This window comes from Rhodnius prolixus, unplaced genomic scaffold (genome assembly GCF_049639745.1).
Source record: "Rhodnius prolixus isolate KJV_2025 unplaced genomic scaffold, Rpr scaffold_3, whole genome shotgun sequence".
NCBI lineage: Eukaryota > Metazoa > Arthropoda > Insecta > Hemiptera > Reduviidae > Rhodnius > Rhodnius prolixus.
This window is the reverse complement of record NW_027411603.1, coordinates 11,790,664-11,813,593: the sequence shown is the minus strand read 5'-3', so window position 1 is coordinate 11,813,593 and position 22,930 is coordinate 11,790,664. Positions and strand designations below refer to the sequence as shown.

General features: G+C 33.0%; 1 protein-coding gene and 1 non-coding gene across 8 annotated transcripts in view; one reads left to right on the top strand and one right to left on the bottom strand.

The window, feature by feature from the left end:
• The window catches only part of LOC141453486 (uncharacterized), a 186,933-nt gene that overhangs the window by 84,498 nt on the left and 79,505 nt on the right, over positions 1 to 22,930 (bottom strand). The window lies entirely within an intron of this gene.
• TRNAP-AGG (transfer RNA proline (anticodon AGG)) lies at positions 7,351 to 7,422 on the top strand. The gene has a single exon. It is a non-coding gene; the product is annotated as a tRNA-Pro (tRNA).

The window sequence follows — 22,930 nt, the reverse complement described above, 5'->3', positions numbered from 1 at the left end:
TGAGCAGTACACCATCAGAGAAGAGAAGAAAAGTTCGGTTTAACTGTATGAAGGTCTTCTTTAGTTATGGTTTAACACGATTGAAGATTAACTTCTGTTTACGAGAGAACCGTTCTCAAACTCTTGAATTCATTTTTGAAAAAATTCCTCCATTCTATTGAATTAAGGCAGAAGTTTGATTGATTGTGTCGGTTGGTGCAGCTTAGTAGTAAGATTTCGGATCTTTGCAGTGGAAAATCTGATGCCTTCGGCTGTTATCTACCACTTCTCCAGGGAGTTTTATTAGCAAATAGATTGGACAGTTGGCCACACTTACCAATCCCAACGGAATCTAACTCATATTTTCTTTAGTTTTATTTAACTTAGTACTTCTTGTTTCCGGTCATTTTTCTCCAAAAATGCTCATTTCCTACGTGAAAATAATCTCTTTCCTGAAATATGGTAATTACACTCTCGAGTAATGGATCAGAGAATTATTATAGCTGTAATGTATGAGTATCGTCCAGTTTGAAATAGCGGCCATGCCTTTTGGTTTCTGCGAAACTATTTCACTCGCAATATTACCCGAGCGGCGGGTCCCCCGGGGTGCGGCAGCGGGTAGTGTCCACAGGATTTATCTACCTTTAGGAAGCGCATACCGCACCACTCATAATCCGTTTGTATATAACAGTTCTCTTAATAGGTAACATTTCACCATCCTGTGTGAAACGTACACTTGCACATTGCAGCCATACAATAATACTGGGATAAGGTTCGTTTGGACGATGGGCTAATTGGGAATACCGTCGGCCAACATCCGTCAAATGTACGCTTTTGCGGCCAGCGAGCTTGCTAGTAGCTCCCTGGTTGATGATGATGTCATTGTGGGGATGAGCATTAGGCGGGAATTGGGTGGAGGACATATAAAACCATGTGATATACATTCTGTCCACACTCTCCACAACTGCTACCATACAATGACTACGCGCTTTACAATAGTCACTCTAATTTGTACAATACTACCCCCCTCCATCTAACCTTCTCTTTCTGAATAGGTATGTTGATAAAAATTAGATTTAGTGAGCTGAACTTTGCTTTCAACCAGAATAATGCCATTTATACCACAAGTATGTACCTAATTTATTTATTTACTTTGTTGCACTTTATTTGGTGCGTTTTGCTTTGAAGCTTCTTCCTTCTGGTATCATTTTAATAAAACAGAAGCTTCTATGACGTTGACAGTTTAAGTGCACAGATTCGCTAAGTTAGAATAACTGCTAAATAACGGGTAAGCTTACCACATTTCGTTCAAGTGACAGCCAACAAGTATTTTAGCAAATGTCTTTATATAGCTACAAATTCCTATGAAGATACAAAATTGACTATTTATCGATGCCTTAATTGGGCACATGAAGACAATTTAGCATTTAGGAAGATTACTTTTTTTAGGAGAAAAGAAAGATATTTATCTGCCATAGTGACCTAAATCTTCAACTTACTACGAAAAATGCTGCATTTAGTTGGTCTTCCTCTAGGGTAGAAATCTGGCCACAGAAAATGTTGAAATTCGTCTCCAAATCTGCGATTTCATCCACCTTAATACTAAAAAAATAAATTGAAGGTGAAGAAGCCTCAGAAAGAGGTTTTTCCAGTCTATACCTTGAAAGCCGGAAAAAGTCATTGGACAAGCGCACTGCTGTAAAACTTCGAGTTGATTCCTCCTCACCTGCCCAGAGACACACTTTCCCTAATCTCTGGCATTTTGTAGCACCACTGGTAAAAGAACTTTTCAGACGATTACGAGCATATTTTATCACATTTGCTACACAGATTTAAATAATATAAATAAGTTTACTAAGTGAATGCCAATAGAGAAGAGAGAAAGATTGTATTTGACGTCAAGGAGTTAAAATATGGCTGTTATTTTTTTTCATTTAACACGTTTCATGAGCTCTACATTCTATCGATATTTTATCGACGATATCTCCTATTTATCAATGTTTTCTGTACAGAGTTTTTGAATCTTCAATTGCAATAATTAATTTTGACTAAATTCAATTATAAATACATTTCTAACTATATATTTTTTTTGTTTTTACCCAGAAATGTCGTATGCCAGCTTTTATTGCAGGTAATTTATGTGTAATTTAAGAAGTGCAATTTGTCTGTTTTTGGATCGTATGACATTTAAAATTCAACTATTGCGCCTATATGTGGTACATTCTTTATGAAGGAAACTATTAATCCATGTTTTAATCATTTCCTGTTCTAAATAATTATAAATTAAGTCAATTAGAAAGTGTTTTACTGCATCCTAAAGATCACAACTGTTGGTAATGAAATTGCAGTTCTTGGTACTAATGGCTATTCAGTTCTGCACATTTTAGCGGCTGCTTAATGGTAAGGCTATTTTTAATGAACACCTTCAAAACATAAATAAAAGTCAAAATAGAAGGCAGGTGGTCACTGCAATTAAGAACTGTCACTGCAAAAAAATAATAATAATAATAAATAAAATAAAAAGTAAATTTAAGCACTGCGTGAGTGTGAGGAAGGTGGAAAATATTGTCTGTAATTATTTCTGTAATTGTGACAATAAATTCATTGTGTGCATAAAGTCCAATTTTATAAAAATCGAACTTTTTCAGACTTAAAGAATTTCAAATTGGATATTTAAACTCAGGAAACTTAATATAGTCTCAACACTTCTCTTTACTGAAGTAGTCTGTGAAAGAAATAATTGATCATTCCCGATAACTAGGATCAAATCAAATCTAATAGCCACTTTACATTTTTACAGTTATATATTTTAGACACCACGGTAGCCGAGCGATTGTTGTACTGGGTTCGATTCCCAAAATAAATACTAAAATAAAACAATGTGGCTTAATAGAAAACTTTCATTTTTAAAATAAATTTGTCCTTTAAAACAATCATAACTTGAAATAAGAACAAAAATATTTTAAACACCTTTTTAGAGCGAAACATCATTAAATACTGTAGAGTATTGTTCATCGTTTTTTGGTGACTGATTCATTAATTCAGTAGGAAAAAAAGAATAATGTCAATTTTAGTCAGGATATATTTTTATTCTTTGCCGAGCTTTTGGCCTAGGGACTAGGTCATCTTCTGGGCTGATGTTATTTACAATTATAATATTTTTTACATTGTTACATCTAAGGGTGGTGTGTGTTTAGTTCAGAAAAAAAAGGGGGATATCCTTTAGGAAATTTTGTCTGATTCCCATACATCGTATCCTACAAACAAGGCATAAAACCAATTGAATTGGTAACTGATCATCATTCTTTGGCCAGTTGAAAGCCTGAAGTCGGAGAATCTGTGCCACTTGCTTTGACTAGCAAAAGCTTTAAACTAGAGTTGTAAATGACAAGTAGGTGCTAAGTAAATTCCTCGTTGGTTCATAAGTTCCCCAAGGGCCGCAAGTTGAACTTGGCATGGATGGTATCAGACTGTTGGCCATGAAGTGCATGAAACATTAGAAACATTTCCGCAAGAGTACAGTGAGTAAAATGCGGAAATAATGAGTTATTCTACACGGTGTACGGGTCTTGATTTCTTCTGTCTATACGAGGGGGTACCCAAAAATAACCGGAATTGCGTTGCCGCGCATGGAGCTTATGTAGTACGCATTTCTGCCGCTAGACGTGTATAGCGCAATTCCTTGCCAGTTCAGTCCTGCCTGTGTTATCTGCCTGGCTTGTTCTGTTCATCTGCAGTGATTGTTTTTACCAGCGCTGTTTTGTTCTTTTTTCGTTTTTTATGATGGCAAGTTTAAGTGAACAACGTGCAGCTCTGAAATTTTGTTTTCTACTCGGCAAAAATGCTGCTGAAAGTGTTTTAATGTTGAAAACAGCTTACAAAGATGACGCTATGGGAAAAACTCAAGTATACGAGTGGTTTACTCGGTTTAAAAATGGCGACATGTCGATTGATGACAAACCTCGACAGACCGTCGACAGACAATTGATCAACTGTCAGAGAGTAGTGGGTTATCTTGGAGCTCGGTTCAGCGAATTTTAACGGAAGATTTGGGGATGAAAAGGGTTGCTGCCAAGTTTGTTCTTCGAGTTCTGACTGACAATCAAAAAGAACATCGAGTTGAAACATGTCGTGCTTTGAAACAACAGCTTGAAACTGATCCAGACTTTCTGTCAAAGGTCATTACTGGTGATGAAGTCATGGTGCTATGGTTATGACCCAGAAACAAAGCAACAGTCGAGCCAATGGAAGACGTCATCTTCACCCCGACCAAAAAAATGTCGTCAAGTCAAGTCAAACATCAAAACAATGCTGATTTGCTTTTTTGATGCCAAAGGCGTAGTCCATTCAGAGTTTGTCCCCCAAGGTCAGACCGTCAATCAAACCTTGTATTTGGAAGTTTTGAAAAGATTGCGCAATAGTGTACGCCAAAAAAGACCCGATTTGTGGCAAACAGGAGACTGGTTCTTCCACCACGACAATGCACCTGCACACAGAGCCATCTCTGTTACACAGTTTTCGGCTAAAAATGGCATGGTTCCGCTGCCCCACGCACCTTACTCGCCTGACCTGGCTCCGTGCGACTTTTTCTTATTTCCACGCATGAAAAAGGGCATGAAAGGTCACCGATTTGACAACATTGAAGAGGTCAAGAAAAAAACGAAGAAGGAGCTGTCAGCCATTTCTAAAGATGACTACAAAAAATGTTTCGAACAGTGGAAGCACCGGTGGGACAAATGTATTAGTTGTAATGGAGAGTATTTTGAAGGGGATAAGGTTGTTCTGTAAAAAATTTGTAAATAAATAGCTTTTAAAAAATAATTCCGGTTTTTTTTGGGTACCCCCTCGTATTTAGGGAAGGTAGCAAATTTATAATCCCGGAGTTATATATAAATCTACAACTTTATAAACTAATAAATAATTTAATTAATTTGGAACAATTATAAATCTCATTACAATCTCAATGGAGACATAACATAAAAGTTGATATGAATCATAAGAATTGATAACATAGCAGTAAGAGTGATCAGCCCAAAGACCCCCTAGACGAGATTTCATTGTTCCCAAACTCTGTAGTTCGTGCCAAAGAAAATTAGGCAAATGAAGGGGCGAAAAGACTTTCAGTCAATTTAAATATTGGAATAATTTGAGTTGTGGTTGATGTAATTGCATCATAACTTCTCTCAATTCTTCAGTGAACAGGAGGAGGGTGGAGGTTAATTTCTTGTTTGCATGACACTCCTAACTTTTTAGTTAAAATTAGAAACTAAATAAATAATAAGAGTCGTAAAAATAAGAATTAGTTCAATTTCCAAAAGTCCTGGTCCTGAATCTTCTCCAATATTGAAAAAAAAAACTACATTGTTTTCTTTAATTTGTAGCAGATAATAATAAAATAAAACTTTCGATATTTTCAAGAAGGCCTCATCATCAATTCATTACATGATTCACATGAATTATTCTGAATATCATAAAGAGACTTCTCTAATCGATATTCATCAAACTCACTCAGAAATAAACATATTTTAGATAATTAAGATTATTGATGGACCAAAATGTTGATTAGGAAAGTACACACGTTATATATGTAGTTTCTAGTTGATTATGGTTTGTATTAGGAGTGCTAAAATAAATAAATTTACCAAGACCCATAAGATCTACTGTGGCTCCCTTAAATGTCAATGATTGTCAGACAAGTTTCGTTGAGTCCAAATCGATTTACAAAGTTTTAGGCAATTTTTGTGTTTTTTTTTAGATATCTTGTTCAAACTCCCTCACTTTCTTTCCCTCTCTCTCTCTCTCTCCCACTTACACACTCCGTGAGAGAGCGAGAAGGCGATAGATCGCCATTTTATAAAAACCATTCTTTCGAACTAGAGATCTAAAAACTGGTATTCCTGGATTGAAAAAGATCGAAAATTTGAGATGATTGAAACACTTACCGAGTATTGAAAGAGAAAATTGAAAGTAGATTTACTTTAACAATCAATAATAATAATAATCAATCTTTGGATTGATTAAATAATAATCGTAAGAATTCCGCTAATAATTTCACTTGATAATTTTAGAAACAAATCCACAACTATAGCCACACTATTAGTTTTAATGATTGACTATAATAAATGATTTAGAATTTGGATTACACTGTCCTGATAAGAATCAGATTTTATCAAATTTATTTTTTAAACTAATAACTAGATCAAAAAATTAAAAACTTCCAGAACACAGTAAACACCAGTATAAACTGCCACCAATACTTTGTCACTTTCATAGCTTAGATTGTACAGGCAAAAAAATGATGTGACCAGGGCCGATTGACGTCACTTCAAAACACCAGGCAACTGATCCTTCCTTTTAAAATATTTTAAAACCCTCTTCCCTTTGCCAACTGCCAAGTTGAAGGGTACATAGGACCAGCTGTTGAGGATTGCCCTAGTTGTTTGCCCCCTTTACCCTAGCTATCAACCATTCCGTGACTAGTTTAAGTAAGTAAACATATTCTTGTAAACCGTTGGTCAAGTTACAATTATTAATTTATTTGAAAACTTCTATTAGCTGCTTACGGGCGAAAGTAGATCGTAGTCTTGTTAAATTAGCAAATTTTTTACAAAATTACGGTAACACTTGATTAGAGATGCGTTGATATTACTAAAGTTTGGATCTAGAGTTGCCAGAGAATATACAATTTTGAGTGAATCAACTTTTGGGTACTTAATTTTATCCCATCTTAAAGATGAAGTACTGCTATCGTGCCAAATTTTTGGTTTTGAGTTCTATACCAAAACACAGGTTTTGGGATTAGCTGATTGAGTATTAACAAATGGTGCGCCTGTCTATCTCGGTCAGTAAAAACCAGTCCGGGGTCCAGTTAATGATTAGTATTCTTGTGATGTAATTTTGTAAAAATGGAAATTTACTAATATATGCGCTCATAGCATTCTACAGATTTTTGGGCACCAACAGCCAACAATCTTCGTCAGTGTCTGAAAAAGAACATATTTAAATTTTTCAGCAAAATTTAATTTTCATTTTGATTAAAAGTCAATGCGCAGTTAATTTTCTAACAATATTAATGATTTAGTTTGTTTTTGGTAACAATAACTGTACAAACTCTACTTTCACTTTAATATGTAACAAATAATAAATTTAAAGATTTTGAGTTAAAGAGGAATGACGTTAGCCCAGAGATATGTAAGTTGCAAGGACCTATTTTTATTTCAAATATTTTAGTAAAACCGTCTAATATGGACTGGAAAGTTCTTCTATTCCAATGTTGTAATACTGAGTCGCGCATCACCTTTCCCCCCACTTGCGGAGGTGATAATCCCCACTGATGCTCAACTCCGGTTCAATCGACTCTCTCTTACAACTGGCTCGTTGGTCTAGGGGTATGATTCTCGCTTAGGGTGCGAGAGGTCCCGGGTTCAAATCCCGGACGAGCCCCACCGTTTTTTTTTTCTTTTTTTTTGTCTATCCATGGAGCAGTTTCATCCATTCAAATCAAGGTTTGGGAACGGCTAAGTTATTTTTGTAAAAGTAAAAGATTTGTTTCTATTCTACGAAACATTTCCGATAAAAAATATCACAATATATTGGTGACTAATTAGGCCATAATTCCAAATCAAACCTGAATGAATACTCCGAAGTCTTTTTTTATGGCTCAGAAGCCCGTCGTACCCAAAATTTTACATAAGCACGATGTTGCATTAAATCTATGCAATAACCAGCCTAACTCTAAAAATAGTTTTAAAAACTGCCCAAATTTAATTATTAATTTTTGCCAAACTTTCAACCTTGGTCCTAGGGGCTTCAGGGTTCATCTTCAGGACTATATAATAATATTTTTTTACATTTTTAATATCAAAGGTTTGTTTATCTTCTATTCTGACTATTTATATACCTATAATTGTATACAAAAAATAAACCCTGAAGATGACTTAGTCCCTAGGTTGATAGCTGAGCAAAATATGACTGAATTGGCAATGATCTTTCTTCCTTTTTGGATCAATGAATCAGTCTCCTAAAAACTATGAACTGTTTTCTACAATAATCTGTTTTTGTCGGGCCCGATTTCCCAAAAGCAACTCTTTTATTAATTTATTAAGTTATTTAAGCAGCCAGTGGTAAGCAAATATGTTCAAGGGACTTTATTAAATGTGGATCAGTAATAATTATTAATTAAAAAAAACAGAAAACATCTGTTCCATGATAAAAATATAATTAATTCTTTTTGTTAGTTGAAATTGACACATTTCAGTGGCAGTACTTAGGAAACAGAATGTTGTTTTTTCTAGTTAATCCAGCGTCCGTTGATTGACAGACAGTACTCTGACTCGAGGTCCGAGGCCAGATTTCAGCCGCTGATGGAAGTGAGAGTTTGGGTGTGACGGCTTGTCCGACAACAGTCATTTATTCACTCAGTCAGTCCATTTTCTCGTCTTGCACTCTTTTTTTCATTTTCACAATCGCTCTATTTTTGTTTTATTAATGCTGGTTAAATGTTTCTGTACCACTCTTACCATTTCTCTTGCCAAACAGAATGATTGACATTCCTAACAAGGATTTAATTAACCTTAATCCGTTGTTTTTCACTCTCTTTTTATCCCTTTTTTTTTGTATATATATGTATATATAAATGAAATAGTGTTTATGTTTTTATATTTATAGACATTCATCTGTGTGGACCGTTAGTCTTTTTTGTTCAAAATTACTCTCTCACTAGTTTTAACCACCAATCAAATCAAGGAAATTTAATACTTTAAATAACTTTCATCACCACAGTTAACACGCTACAAGATTGATGACGCGCTGCTAACCGAAAGTTGTCTGACGCTTGCCACTTTCAGATTATTTAGTATTTTATTGCATCATCAGAAGCTATTTTACTAATTCCACCTCAGGTAGACCAAAATGAATTGATTGTGAAATACGTCATAAATTTTATTGAAATTATGCTTTCCTAATTGAATGCGCAATGCCCCCACTTTCATGGAGACCTAATTGACTAACTATGAAATAGAAAATTGGAACATAAATTATTTCTTCCAAAATGATAAGGAACCTTATCCTCTTTGGCCATAAATCACAGAGCAGGAAGGTTAGAATCTTATAGGATACCTAGTCCTTAAGTAGTTGAGAGCCAGGATTATCTAGAAAGGGAATTGGAAAGGTTGTGGAGTTAAAGAGGTTGTCAAATGGCCAAGAATTTTGTAAAAGAAATCAATAGGGACATTATTAGTTATTTCTTGAAAATGAGAGTATTTAAGGGTTCTGGAGCAATGTTCTTAAATATTTTATTGAGGCTGGAAGATCGATTAAGGGACTTCAAGGTGCTTTATCTTCTGGGGGTTGGGATAGATAGAGGTCAGCTCACTCGCTTTTTGAGGCTACCCAGGCACCAAAACTCCATCTCGGCGACTTTTTCAGTGGTTTAAGTGAAGATATATCTAGTGGAAACCTCTGTACTCTATTTCATCTCGCGGGTCAAGATTGCTGGATGGATGCCACTGTGATTAGAGACTGTGTGACTCCGAATTTTGAGTAGAAATGGTTCAAGTAGTAAAATATTTAGAGATTCATGAAACCAGTAAAGTTTATTCCTTCTGGAAGAGCTAGAGGAAAAGTACAGAATGAGAAGTAACGGACTGGAAGATTAGAAATAGGGTGAACTTATTGTGAACTTGTTATTTTTTAATGATTTCGCACTTCGTAAATATGATGTAATTTGTTCCTGGTCAATTCAACTACGGGCCTATCAATAAATAGTTTGTGCAGCAACACAATAATCATGAGATTAAATCAGCAACCTTAAATCGTGTGTTCATTTTTTTAATTTAAAAATGGCATTCACTAATAAACTAAATAAACTATTTAAACTAAATTATTGGAATACAATAATTGTGTAACTGCTGACTACTGTAAGAATTGGCTATCAGATGTTTACAAAAAGTAATAAATAATATAAAACTGCAATTAAACAATAATAATTTTAGTAAATTATTACTCAAATGAGTTTATTATTTTTTTTTTTTTAAATTATTTACCTATAAAAGTTTGATAATTTTTTTAGAAATATAAAAAATATTTTATTGATGAACTTCTCACTGAGACAGGTAGAAGTATTGAACTTGAAAAGTTTGAGAAAGAAATTCTATTTTAATTGAAATATTAACAACTGACCTTGTAATTTGCGAATCAATTGTATGTGATTATATCTACATTTTTGGAAGCTACAAAATGAGAAAATAAATTTGCTATTTATTATTGTGATGATTTAAGTATCTGGGTTTCGAAGAAAAAGTTTACTTTTTCTTTCCCGAAGAGAGAGAAATGTTGCGACCGTTTCTAATTTTCCAAAGTTTTCTTTGGTATACTCGAAGGCCTCTGAACATGGAGAAATTGTTTTTTTTGCCCATGTATGCTTTCAGGTCAAATTGTTTCTTCAAAAATTATGGGCTGGTTTTCTGATTTTCGGAGTTTTTCACCCAATCTGTCCATCACTCTGAGAACATTAAACCTGAGATGTTCGTACCATCCTTTTTAATATTCTCTTCTCCACTTCCTTCCTAATAACTTCATTTCCTATTCTTTCATTTCCTTCTTTTTTTGTTTTGTTTTTGTTTTGCAACGCCTTCTTCAATGTTCCAGGTATACTGCACTAATATATTCGCACATTCTCATCGTGGTAGACCAATCCGTGAGTAGAAATTCAGTCCATTATTCAGTAGAAAATTGAGTTTTTATGACTATCTTGATTGATAGATGAGCCGTTCGGACCTAACCACTTCTAACCAGCATTTACTGTTCACTTCCGCCAATCATGTGCTTAAAACTATTATAGAATATCTCAACATCTCATACTTGGTATTCCACCAAGGTAGTGTTGGACACTGTGCCGGCGATAGAAAGCGTTTAACCGCAGTATGAAATCTCTAACAATTGAGACCAGAGATCATGTCGCACAAGTAGATTAAACCCTGGGCCTTTTACAGAGTGGAGCCTTTATATACTAAACGTTTCTAGAGCTACAGCTGTAGCGCCTTTAATGACTTTAGATGAGATTCTTTCATAAATCAATAATCGCTTTCATTTCAAACATTTGCGCGGAATTATTGGCGCAAATAGAGATACAGGGAAATATAAATATCTTGAAAATTGAAACAACCATTTTTACAGCTGGAAATTTTCACTTTTTACTACCTGAACGTAATTTATGACAGGTTCCAAGTGGCGTCCTTTAAGAACAGCTGAACTTTAAAAATTCAAAAGGGCCTTTTGAATACTAAAATTTAGAATTTTCCCGTATAAAGCCAGTAAACAAGTTTTTCAATTGAACGAGAATTTTTAAATTGCCGAAATCCCTGACAAATATAATTTACCTTCAAAAATAAGTATTAAATTTGAAGGTTTGTTAAAAATAATCTATTTGTGAGTTCAGCTCATAAAAGAATGAAAAATATTTAAGTTTTAATGATGGGAATCTACTGGAACAGGTAATTAAAAAAAAAGAAAAGAAAACAGAAATAAAAAATATTATATTGGCCAAAGAATTTTTCAACCGATAAACTTTAAAAGTTAGTTCTTTTTTGACATGCCCTCAACTAATGAGAGATTCCTTTATTTGGTCATAACATAAATTTATGTGAAATAATTATGTCTTTTAATTTATACCTATCTATCAGCGGTTTGCTATTTTCATGTTAAAACTTGTTTTTATTTTTTGGGCAATTCTGTCTCAATTCTCGGACACATTTATTACAAATCTGACAAGGGGTCTTGTCTTTTCTATTTTGTATAAATGATTCTACTTTATAAATTATCTAATTATTTAACTGAATTTGAGTTAGTTCTTGATTTTAAAACTATTAATTAATATTTATTTTTTCACTTTCGGCAGCTTGGCAGTTACTAGTTTTAGGTGATTATTAATCAGTTAGTAAACATTAAATATTTATTTCAGTAAGAAATTTTGTTCCAAGCAAACAATTTGATATTATGATGCAATTAAAGGCCATTTTCAGAAATCTAAGTTAATAAAGAGTGTTGATACTTAAAACCACAGATGAAGAACCCAATAGGTCTTATAAAAATCTACGTTTGATTCACAAATAATACATCTATTCCAAATATGAAGGAAATAGAAGCTCCCAAAATTTATCTCCTAATAACTGCTTTACAAATGCAGCTAAAATGTTCTAATTATGTAGAATTGTAGAGGTAAACGAGTACTATAATTCACCATATTTTCGCAGAGATAACACTAATAGAATAAGAGATATAGCAGTTTGAAATTTGAGGGATGTGAAAATTAATCCCATTATATCTTCTTTATAAATACAGCTAGAATGTTCTAATTATGTAGAATTGTAGAGGTAAACGAGTACTATAATTCACCATATTTTCGCAGAGATACCACTAATAGGATAAGAGATATAGCAGTTTGAAATTTGAGGGATGTGAAAATTAATCGCCTTATATCTTCTTTATAAATACAGCTAGAATGTTCTAATTATGTAGAATTGTAGAGGTAAACGAGCACTATAATTGGCCATATTTTCGGCGAGATAACACTAATAGGATAAGGGTTACAGCTGTTAGAAATTTGAGGGATCTGTAAAACCTCCAAAATTAATCTTGTTTACAAATGCAGCTAGAATGTTCTACTGATGTAGAATTGTAGATGAAAACGAGCACTATAATTGACCATATTTTCGCAGAGATAACATTAATAGGATAAGGGTTACAGCTGTTAGAAATTTGAAGGATCTGTAAAACCTCCAAAATTAATCTCCTTATATCTTGTTTACAAATGCAGCTAGAATGTTCTACTGATGTAGAATTGTAGAGGAAAACGAGCACTATAATTAACCATATTTTCGCAGAGATAACATTAATAGGATAAGAGATATAGCAGTTTGAAATTTGAGGGATGTGCAAAACCTCCAAAATTAATCCCCTTATATCTTTTTTATAAATACAGCTAGAATGTTCTAATTATGTAGAATTGTAGAGGAAAACGATTACTATAATTGACCATATTTTCGGCGAGATAACACTAATAGGATAAGGGTTACAGCTGTTAGAAATTTGAGGGATCTGTAAAACCTCCAAAATTAATCTTGTTTACAAATGCAGCTAGAATGTTCTACTGATGTAGAATTGTAGATGAAAACGAGCACTATAATTGACCATATTTTCGCAGAGATAACATTAATAGGATAAGGGTTACAGCTGTTAGAAATTTGAAGGATCTGTAAAACCTCCAAAATTAATCTCCTTATATCTTGTTTACAAATGCAGCTAGAATGTTCTACTGATGTAGAATTGTAGAGGAAAACGAGCACTATAATTAACCATATTTTCGCAGAGATAACATTAATAGGATAAGAGATATAGCAGTTTGAAATTTGAGGGATGTGCAAAACCTCCAAAATTAATCCCCTTATATCTTTTTTATAAATACAGCTAGAATGTTCTAATTATGTAGAATTGTAGAGGAAAACGAGCACTATAATTGACCATATTTTCGCAGAGATATCATTAATAGGATAAGAGATACAGAAGTTTGAAATTTGAGGGATGTGTAAAACCTCCAAATATAATCTCTTCCTTATAAATGCAGCTAGAATGTTCTAATTATGTAGAATTGTAGAGGAAAACGATTACTATAATTGACCATATTTTTGCAGAGACAACACAAATAGGATAAGAGATACAGCTGTTTGAAATTTGAGGGATGTGTAAAACCTCCAAAATTAATCTCCTTATATCTTGTTTACAAATGCAGCTAGAATGTTCTACTGATGTAGAATTGTAGAGGAAAACGAGCACTATAATTGACCATATTTTCGCAGAGATAACATTAATAGGAAAAGAGATATAGCAGTTTGAAATTTGAGGGATGTGTAAAACCTCCAAACTTAATCTCCTTATATCTTCTTTATAAATGCAGCTAGAATGTTCTAATTATGTAGAATTGTAGAGGTAAACGAGTACTATAATTGACTATATTTTCGCAGAGTTAACACTAATAGGATAAGAGATACAGAAGTTTGAAATTTGAGGGATGTGTAAAACCTCCAAACTTAATCTCCTTATATCTTCTTTATAAATGCAGCTAGAATGTTCTAATTATGTAGAATTGTAGAGTTAAACGAGTACTATAATTGACTATATTTTCGCAGAGTTAACACTAATAGGATAAGAGATACAGAAGTTTGAAATTTGAGGGATGTGTAAAACCTCCAAACTTAATCTCCTTATATCTTCTTTATAAATGCAGCTAGAATGTTCTAATTATGTAGAATTGTAGAGGTAAACGAGTACTATAATTGACTATATTTTCGCAGAGTTAACACTAATAGGATAAGAGATACAGAAGTTTGAAATTTGAGGGATGTGTAAAACCTCCAAACTTAATCTCCTTATATCTTCTTTATAAATGCAGCTAGAATGTTCTAATTATGTAGAATTGTAGAGGTAAACGAGTACTATAATTGACTATATTTTCGCAGAGTTAACACTAATAGGATAAGAGATACAGAAGTTTGAAATTTGAGGGATGTGTAAAACCTCCAAACTTAATCTCCTTATATCTTCTTTATAAATGCAGCTAGAATGTTCTAATTATGTAGAATTGTAGAGGTAAACGAGTACTATAATTGACTATATTTTCGCAGAGTTAACACTAATAGGATAAGAGATACAGAAGTTTGAAATTTGAGGGATGTGTAAAACCTCCAAACTTAATCTCTTTATATCTTCCTTATAAATGCAGCTAGAATGTTCTAATTATGTAGAATTGTAGAGGTAAACGAGTACTATAATTGACCATATTTTCGCAGAGATAATACTAATAGGATAAGAGATACAGAAGTTTGAAATTTGAGGGATGTGTAAAACCTCCAAATATAATCTCTTCTTTATAAATGCAGCTAGAATGTTCTAATTATGTAGAATTGTAGAGGAAAACGAGTACTATAATTGACCATATTTTTGCAGAGATAACACAAATAGGATAAGAGATACAGCTGTTTGAAATTTGAGGGATCTGTAAAACCTCCAAAATTAATCTCCTTATATCTTGTTTACAAATGCAGCTAGAATGTTCTACTTATGTAGAATTGTAGAGGTAAACGAGTACTATAATTGACCATATTTTCGCAGAGATAATACTAATAGGATAAGAGATACAGAAGTTTGAAATTTGAGGGATCTGTAAAACCTCCAAAATTAATCTCCTTATATCTTGTTTACAAATGCAGCTAGAATGTTCTACTTATGTAGAATTGTAGAGGTAAACGAGTACTATAATTGACCATATTTTCGCAGAGATAATACTAATAGGATAAGAGATACAGAAGTTTGAAATTTGAGGGATCTGTAAAACCTCCAAAATTAATCTCCTTATATCTTGTTTACAAATGCAGCTAGAATGTTCTACTTATGTAGAATTGTAGAGGTAAACGAGTACTATAATTGACCATATTTTCGCAGAGATAATACTAATAGGATAAGAGATACAGCTGTTTGAAATTTGAGGGATCTGTAAAACCTCCAAAATTAATCTCCTTATATCTTGTTTACAAATGCAGCTAGAATGTTCTAATTATGTAGAATTGTAGAGGTAAACGAGTACTATAATTGACCATATTTTCGCAGAGATAATACTAATAGGATAAGAGATACAGAAGTTTGAAATTTGAGGGATGTGTAAAACCTCCAAATATAATCTCTTGTTTACAAATGCAGCTAGAATGTTCTAATTATGTAGAATTGTAGAGGAAAACGATTACTATAATTGACCATATTTTTGCAGAGACAACACAAATAGGATAAGAGATACAGCTGTTTGAAATTTGAGGGATCTGTAAAACCTCCAAAATTAATCTCCTTATATCTTGTTTACAAATGCAGCTAGAATGTTCTACTTATGTAGAATTGTAGAGGTAAACGAGTACTATAATTGACCATATTTTCGCAGAGATATCATTAATAGGATAAGAGATACAGAAGTTTGAAATTTGAGGGATGTGTAAAACCTCCAAATATAATCTCTTCCTTATAAATGCAGCTAGAATGTTCTAATTATGTAGAATTGTAGAGGAAAACGATTACTATAATTGACCATATTTTTGCAGAGACAACACAAATAGGATAAGAGATACAGCTGTTTGAAATTTGAGGGATGTGTAAAACCTCCAAAATTAATCTCCTTATATCTTGTTTACAAATGCAGCTAGAATGTTCTACTGATGTAGAATTGTAGAGGAAAACGAGCACTATAATTGACCATATTTTCGCAGAGATAACATTAATAGGAAAAGAGATATAGCAGTTTGAAATTTGAGGGATGTGTAAAACCTCCAAACTTAATCTCCTTATATCTTCTTTATAAATGCAGCTAGAATGTTCTAATTATGTAGAATTGTAGAGGTAAACGAGTACTATAATTGACTATATTTTCGCAGAGTTAACACTAATAGGATAAGAGATACAGAAGTTTGAAATTTGAGGGATGTGTAAAACCTCCAAACTTAATCTCCTTATATCTTCTTTATAAATGCAGCTAGAATGTTCTAATTATGTAGAATTGTAGAGTTAAACGAGTACTATAATTGACTATATTTTCGCAGAGTTAACACTAATAGGATAAGAGATACAGAAGTTTGAAATTTGAGGGATGTGTAAAACCTCCAAACTTAATCTCCTTATATCTTCTTTATAAATGCAGCTAGAATGTTCTAATTATGTAGAATTGTAGAGGTAAACGAGTACTATAATTGACTATATTTTCGCAGAGTTAACACTAATAGGATAAGAGATACAGAAGTTTGAAATTTGAGGGATGTGTAAAACCTCCAAACTTAATCTCCTTATATCTTCTTTATAAATGCAGCTAGAATGTTCTAATTATGTAGAATTGTAGAGGTAAACGAGTACTATAATTGACTATATTTTCGCAGAGTTAACACTAATAGGATAAGAGATACAGAAGTTTGAAATTTGAGGGATGTGTAAAACCTCCAAACTTAATCTCCTTATATCTTCTTTATAAATGCAGCTAGAATGTTCTAATTATGTAGAATTGTAGAGGTAAACGAGTACTATAATTGACTATATTTTCGCAGAGTTAACACTAATAGGATAAGAGATACAGAAGTTTGAAATTTGAGGGATGTGTAAAACCTCCAAACTTAATCTCCTTATATCTTCTTTATAAATGCAGCTAGAATGTTCTAATTATGTAGAATTGTAGAGGTAAACGAGTACTATAATTGACTATATTTTCGCAGAGTTAACACTAATAGGATAAGAGATACAGAAGTTTGAAATTTGAGGGATGTGTAAAACCTCCAAACTTAATCTCTTTATATCTTCCTTATAAATGCAGCTAGAATGTTCTAATTATGTAGAATTGTAGAGGTAAACGAGTACTATAATTGACCATATTTTCGCAGAGATAATACTAATAGGATAAGAGATACAGAAGTTTGAAATTTGAGGGATGTGTAAAACCTCCAAATATAATCTCTTCTTTATAAATGCAGCTAGAATGTTCTAATTATGTAGAATTGTAGAGGAAAACGAGTACTATAATTGACCATATTTTTGCAGAGATAACACAAATAGGATAAGAGATACAGCTGTTTGAAATTTGAGGGATCTGTAAAACCTCCAAAATTAATCTCCTTATATCTTGTTTACAAATGCAGCTAGAATGTTCTACTTATGTAGAATTGTAGAGGTAAACGAGTACTATAATTGACCATATTTTCGCAGAGATAATACTAATAGGATAAGAGATACAGAAGTTTGAAATTTGAGGGATCTGTAAAACCTCCAAAATTAATCTCCTTATATCTTGTTTACAAATGCAGCTAGAATGTTCTACTTATGTAGAATTGTAGAGGTAAACGAGTACTATAATTGACCATATTTTCGCAGAGATAATACTAATAGGATAAGAGATACAGCTGTTTGAAATTTGAGGGATCTGTAAAACCTCCAAAATTAATCTCCTTATATCTTGTTTACAAATGCAGCTAGAATGTTCTAATTATGTAGAATTGTAGAGGTAAACGAGTACTATAATTGACCATATTTTCGCAGAGATAATACTAATAGGATAAGAGATACAGAAGTTTGAAATTTGAGGGATGTGTAAAACCTCCAAATATAATCTCTTGTTTACAAATGCAGCTAGAATGTTCTAATTATGTAGAATTGTAGAGGAAAACGATTACTATAATTGACCATATTTTTGCAGAGACAACACAAATAGGATAAGAGATACAGCTGTTTGAAATTTGAGGGATCTGTAAAACCTCCAAAATTAATCTCCTTATATCTTGTTTACAAATGCAGCTAGAATGTTCTACTTATGTAGAATTGTAGAGGTAAACGAGTACTATAATTGACCATATTTTCGCAGAGATAACATTAATAGGATAAGAGATACGAGGGTCGTTTGAAAAGTTCGTGCAAAAATAAAAACTACTTAATTTTTTGGGGTAAACCTTTTTTATTTTTCAACATAGTCTCCATTTAGGCTTATACACTTCGTCCAACGCTGCTCTAGTTTGTTGATCCCTTCCGAATAATAGGATTTGTCCAAGTCTGAAAAATGGCCACTCCGAAAATTTTGAAACCACTTATAAACTGTTCTAATCGAAGGTGCAGAGTCACCATAATGTTTATCAAGCTTCTCTTTAGTCTCCTGAGGCGTTTTGCCTTTCATAAAGTAGTGTTTAATCAACACACGAAATTCTTTTTCGTCCATTTTTTGAAAATCACTCGACTTCCTCGATTCAAACGAATGCCAAACACAAAGAAATAGACCGATCTGGCTGAAACTTGGTGTGTGTTCTTCCAATAGATGCTACTAACTAAACATAACCTCGATACGCGCCAGTAGTGCTATCTCTCTGACTTTGCTAGGACTTTTCAAACGATCCTCGTATAGCACTTTGAAATTTGAGGGATGTGCAAAAACTCCAAACTTAATCTCCTTATATCTTCTTTATAAATACAGCTAGAATGCTTTAATTATGTAGAATTTTAATGGGAAACGGGGACTATAACTGAATATATTTTCGCAGAGGGAACGCTTATAAGATGGGAGATACAGAGTTTCGAAGTATGAAGGAAATGCAAGCTTATTAAAAACTTATTTTTGCAGTGAAGTCACACTTTTCCTCTATTGACATTTTGGCTAGTTATTTTTTTATACTTTTAATGGCTCTCCAGTAGTTCAGGTAACCTGGCCCACCACTTAAATTTTCCGATTTTTTTTTAATTTTTTTAACGCTTTAATATCAGGGGGTTAATTATTAAAGGCCGAAGTTTTCCCGTTGCATTTCGATGTTTTGCACAATGATTCCTTTTAATAGAGTACATAATAAACCAAATGTGATAAATATACTTTTTTTAAAAAATTCAGGAGTTACAATTCTAAAAAAAAGAAACGGAAGAGATGTTTAAGCTACAGATCTTTCTACCAAAAATACTAAACAAGTTATTCAAAAAAATAAATGAATTAACAAAAAATCGATTTATAAAAAAAAATTGTAAATCCTTTTTTCATTGCATACTTGATAATTTAGTTTGTATCGTTAAAAAAAAAAGCCAATAAATTATAACATATTTAGAAAAATAAATAAATAAAAAATACCACACGATTTTATTGATCAAGTTTCTACTGGAATTATTACGAAAAAAGTAAAGAATAATCAATAAAATAGATATTTAATGATGAGGATTTCAGTTTTATTTATGCTAGTTTATTATTCATTTTTTTTCTTTTCTTTCAAGATAAAACATGTCCGGTTATTCCAGTGCAATGCCAAACTCCACACCGGCCCTTACATTTATGCCCGGTATTTCTCTTTTTAAATTCTCCTCTGTCCATTTCTTGGGCCACACTTTATAATATTAGGTAGCATCAAGAAGGCTGGCTGGGCTATTAATCCCTTTAGAATAGCAATAAAATTTAAACATGTATTTGGTACTTAATTATTTTAAATTATTTATAACATAAAGCTTATTACTTCATTGGTTTTATTACCTACTTATATTATGTGCGTTGAGTACGTGTTTGTATTATGTGATTGCCACAAAGAAATAATCTCTTTTATGTTTTGAAATAAAACAAAGAATGCAAAAATGAAATAAAGTGCAGGTGACCTTCTCCTTAAGGATTGGACGTCCTACAGGATGGGTGAATGTTCCAAGGGAGACGAGCTTGTGTTGGATGTGTGTGAGCTTTAGAGAGGGAGTGGTGGAGCTTTAAACTTCAAATAACCGCGTAAACATCTGTCTTTCATTTTTATTTGATTTTCTTTTTGTTCACAAGGAGTTTTCTAAAGCTGCAACTAAAGGAGTTTTCCATCAAAAAGTCAGCCACATCATGTTAAAGTACTGATCAAGTAGCTAGCCTCCTCAAATGTGACCACCGCTGTGTAAATTCGACAGAACTAATTCAAACTTAATCCACTAAGATTTAAAAGTTCTATTGTGGCTTCCTTAAATGATTGTATTTGTTCCAAAAACGTAGGTGTCTTGAAAGATAGGTTTAGGACTGAGAGATTATGATGTGCTGATAGGCTAGTATGGGATTTCTTATAGTAAGACAGAAAAAGGGTTGTTGAGGCCATTATAAATGGTTCATTTAAATAAACAGAAGTTAGCTTTGACGATTATGAGAAGGAATTTTTATGGTGAAGTTTAGATCATTATGCGATCATTATTAGTTATATATTGGTGTAATTAAAAATGGTTTGTTTTCTAGCGATAGTTCTGATCTGTTGTCTAAAATAGTTGTTTGCGCTGTCTCTATTGGGTGCCCATATCTTGTCGCTTAAATCGAGTGCGATGGTTCCATGTTAGTCTTTTATCGTTGAACAGCCTAAGCTAGCGGAGGGCATCAGAGGTTGGAAGTGCAGTTGGTTGTAATCATATTTGGTTTATTATACATTTCATTATGCATGCAGTGAACTCTTCTGTAACTATTTATAATAGTTGGTTGTAAATGCATGAGACGGTTTTTGTTTTCGTATTGTTATTCAATAAATATCATGGTGCACAAGCAATGTTGTTTTTATTTTAAGCAAAGTTACATTTTCTTTGTTTTCCCATTAGAAGTAGATTTTGCATCATAGATTTCCTACAAAAAGAGATTATTGATTTCTGTTAGCGGAAGTGAAATGTACTCCTGGTTAGAAAAGTACGCATGTTTTGATTAGATTTGGAGCGTGCTGCAACATTGACTAAGGTTGTGTATTCTTGCAAGGTACAAACTGGCCCTCTGTCTGCCAGCACGCAGGGGAAGAGTGTCGATGTCCTAATAACGACAGTCCTCATCGATCCGCCCGCACCGCCACGTGCACTCTCAATACAGCTTCTCTTCTTGCCATTCTTCTTCCTTCTTACTCTCCTTATATTCCTTTACATTATCCATCTCACTCTAAACCTTAACTATAGCGCCTCTCGCTTTACTCTTGCCCGCACCGATTCTTCCTCCTCTTCCTTCAACCCCTTAGTCAATTTCCTTTTATTCATTTTCTATCCTTTTCTCTTATTCACCAATTCAACATTTCTATATCAGTTCCATCTCTTCCTCTCGCTTCTTACTATATCAGGGGAGACACCCACGCTTCTCAACGGACGGTCCTCACCAGCTCCTGTCAACCTTTTGTCCTCTTAATTGGCGGCGAAGAAGTAGTGAGCTGACTGTCTTTCTTCTGTTCATCTCCAGTTGAAGCTGCCGCACAGACCATCCAACCCTCCATCAGTTTTCTTGGAAAAATTATCCCAATGCACACCGCAAGCTTCCACCAAGTTAATTTCAATACTCTTGACTATATAGTTGAATACCTTTTTGCATTCCCCATTCTTCTTCTTTTTTTTATTATTAGCAAAAAAATATTTTTTTTTACAACCAAGTTTGTCAATGAAATTAATATAGAAATATAAATATGAATCTGGATAAAAATATGATTGTGAGGAGTCAAAACCGCAGTTTTTGCATTTAATTATTCTATATTTTATTATAAATTTTAGATTAAAATGTTTAATTCATGAAACTTGGTTGTTAATTTCTTTCAAGCACTTGTTAGAAATATCTACATCACGATTACCTGTAATGGGCAGTGTTACCTGTAATGTCAAAACATGCCTTAAATAAGAATGCTTTAAATAATATTTTTCTTATATTATTATTGTTATTAACGGCGTCATTATCTGAAGTCCATGAACACCGTGACACCTCTCTCACTGCCACCTCTGGGGATACTGTTCCCTCATTGTAGACCAGATTCTGTCTATTTCCATTTAACTTCCTGTTGTAGTTAGTAATCTACTTTAAAGCACTAAGTAAAATCTCCGAGTCTAAAAGAATTGTAGTCAAAGAAAGCTTTGTGACCGCTTGAATTAAAAATCTGTTCCAACAATGAGCTCAAATTATTACTCTTTAATTATATCCGGTTGGCCCACCATTTCCTTTCATCTCTCGTTTCTTTGTTTTTAAGTAAATTTTTATTGAAAGGAATAATCCATAATTTAATATTAGTATTGCGGTGTTTTTTGTATTCCGTATTTAGGTCAGTGTTGAAATCAGATTAAATAAATCATTTAACAAACTTATTTTGTATCGTTTTCTTAATAAACGTGGTATTTCTTGTTAAACATTTGAATTACACAATAATGCAAAATAAACAAATTTTTTAAATTAATATCAAACCGATTATTAAGCCGGAAATTATAAATTAAATTGAAACTTTCCATTTTTTTTTGACATTTATAAAACATTTTGTTTAAAAGATTAACTAATAATAATATTTATTTCAATCACATGCTCATTTTTGGACTGCGCTTAAATAGCAGTTGGCTAATATAGGCCCATAAATGCAATTAAACTAAGATCCACAACATCAATACAGCCCATTGTTGTGAT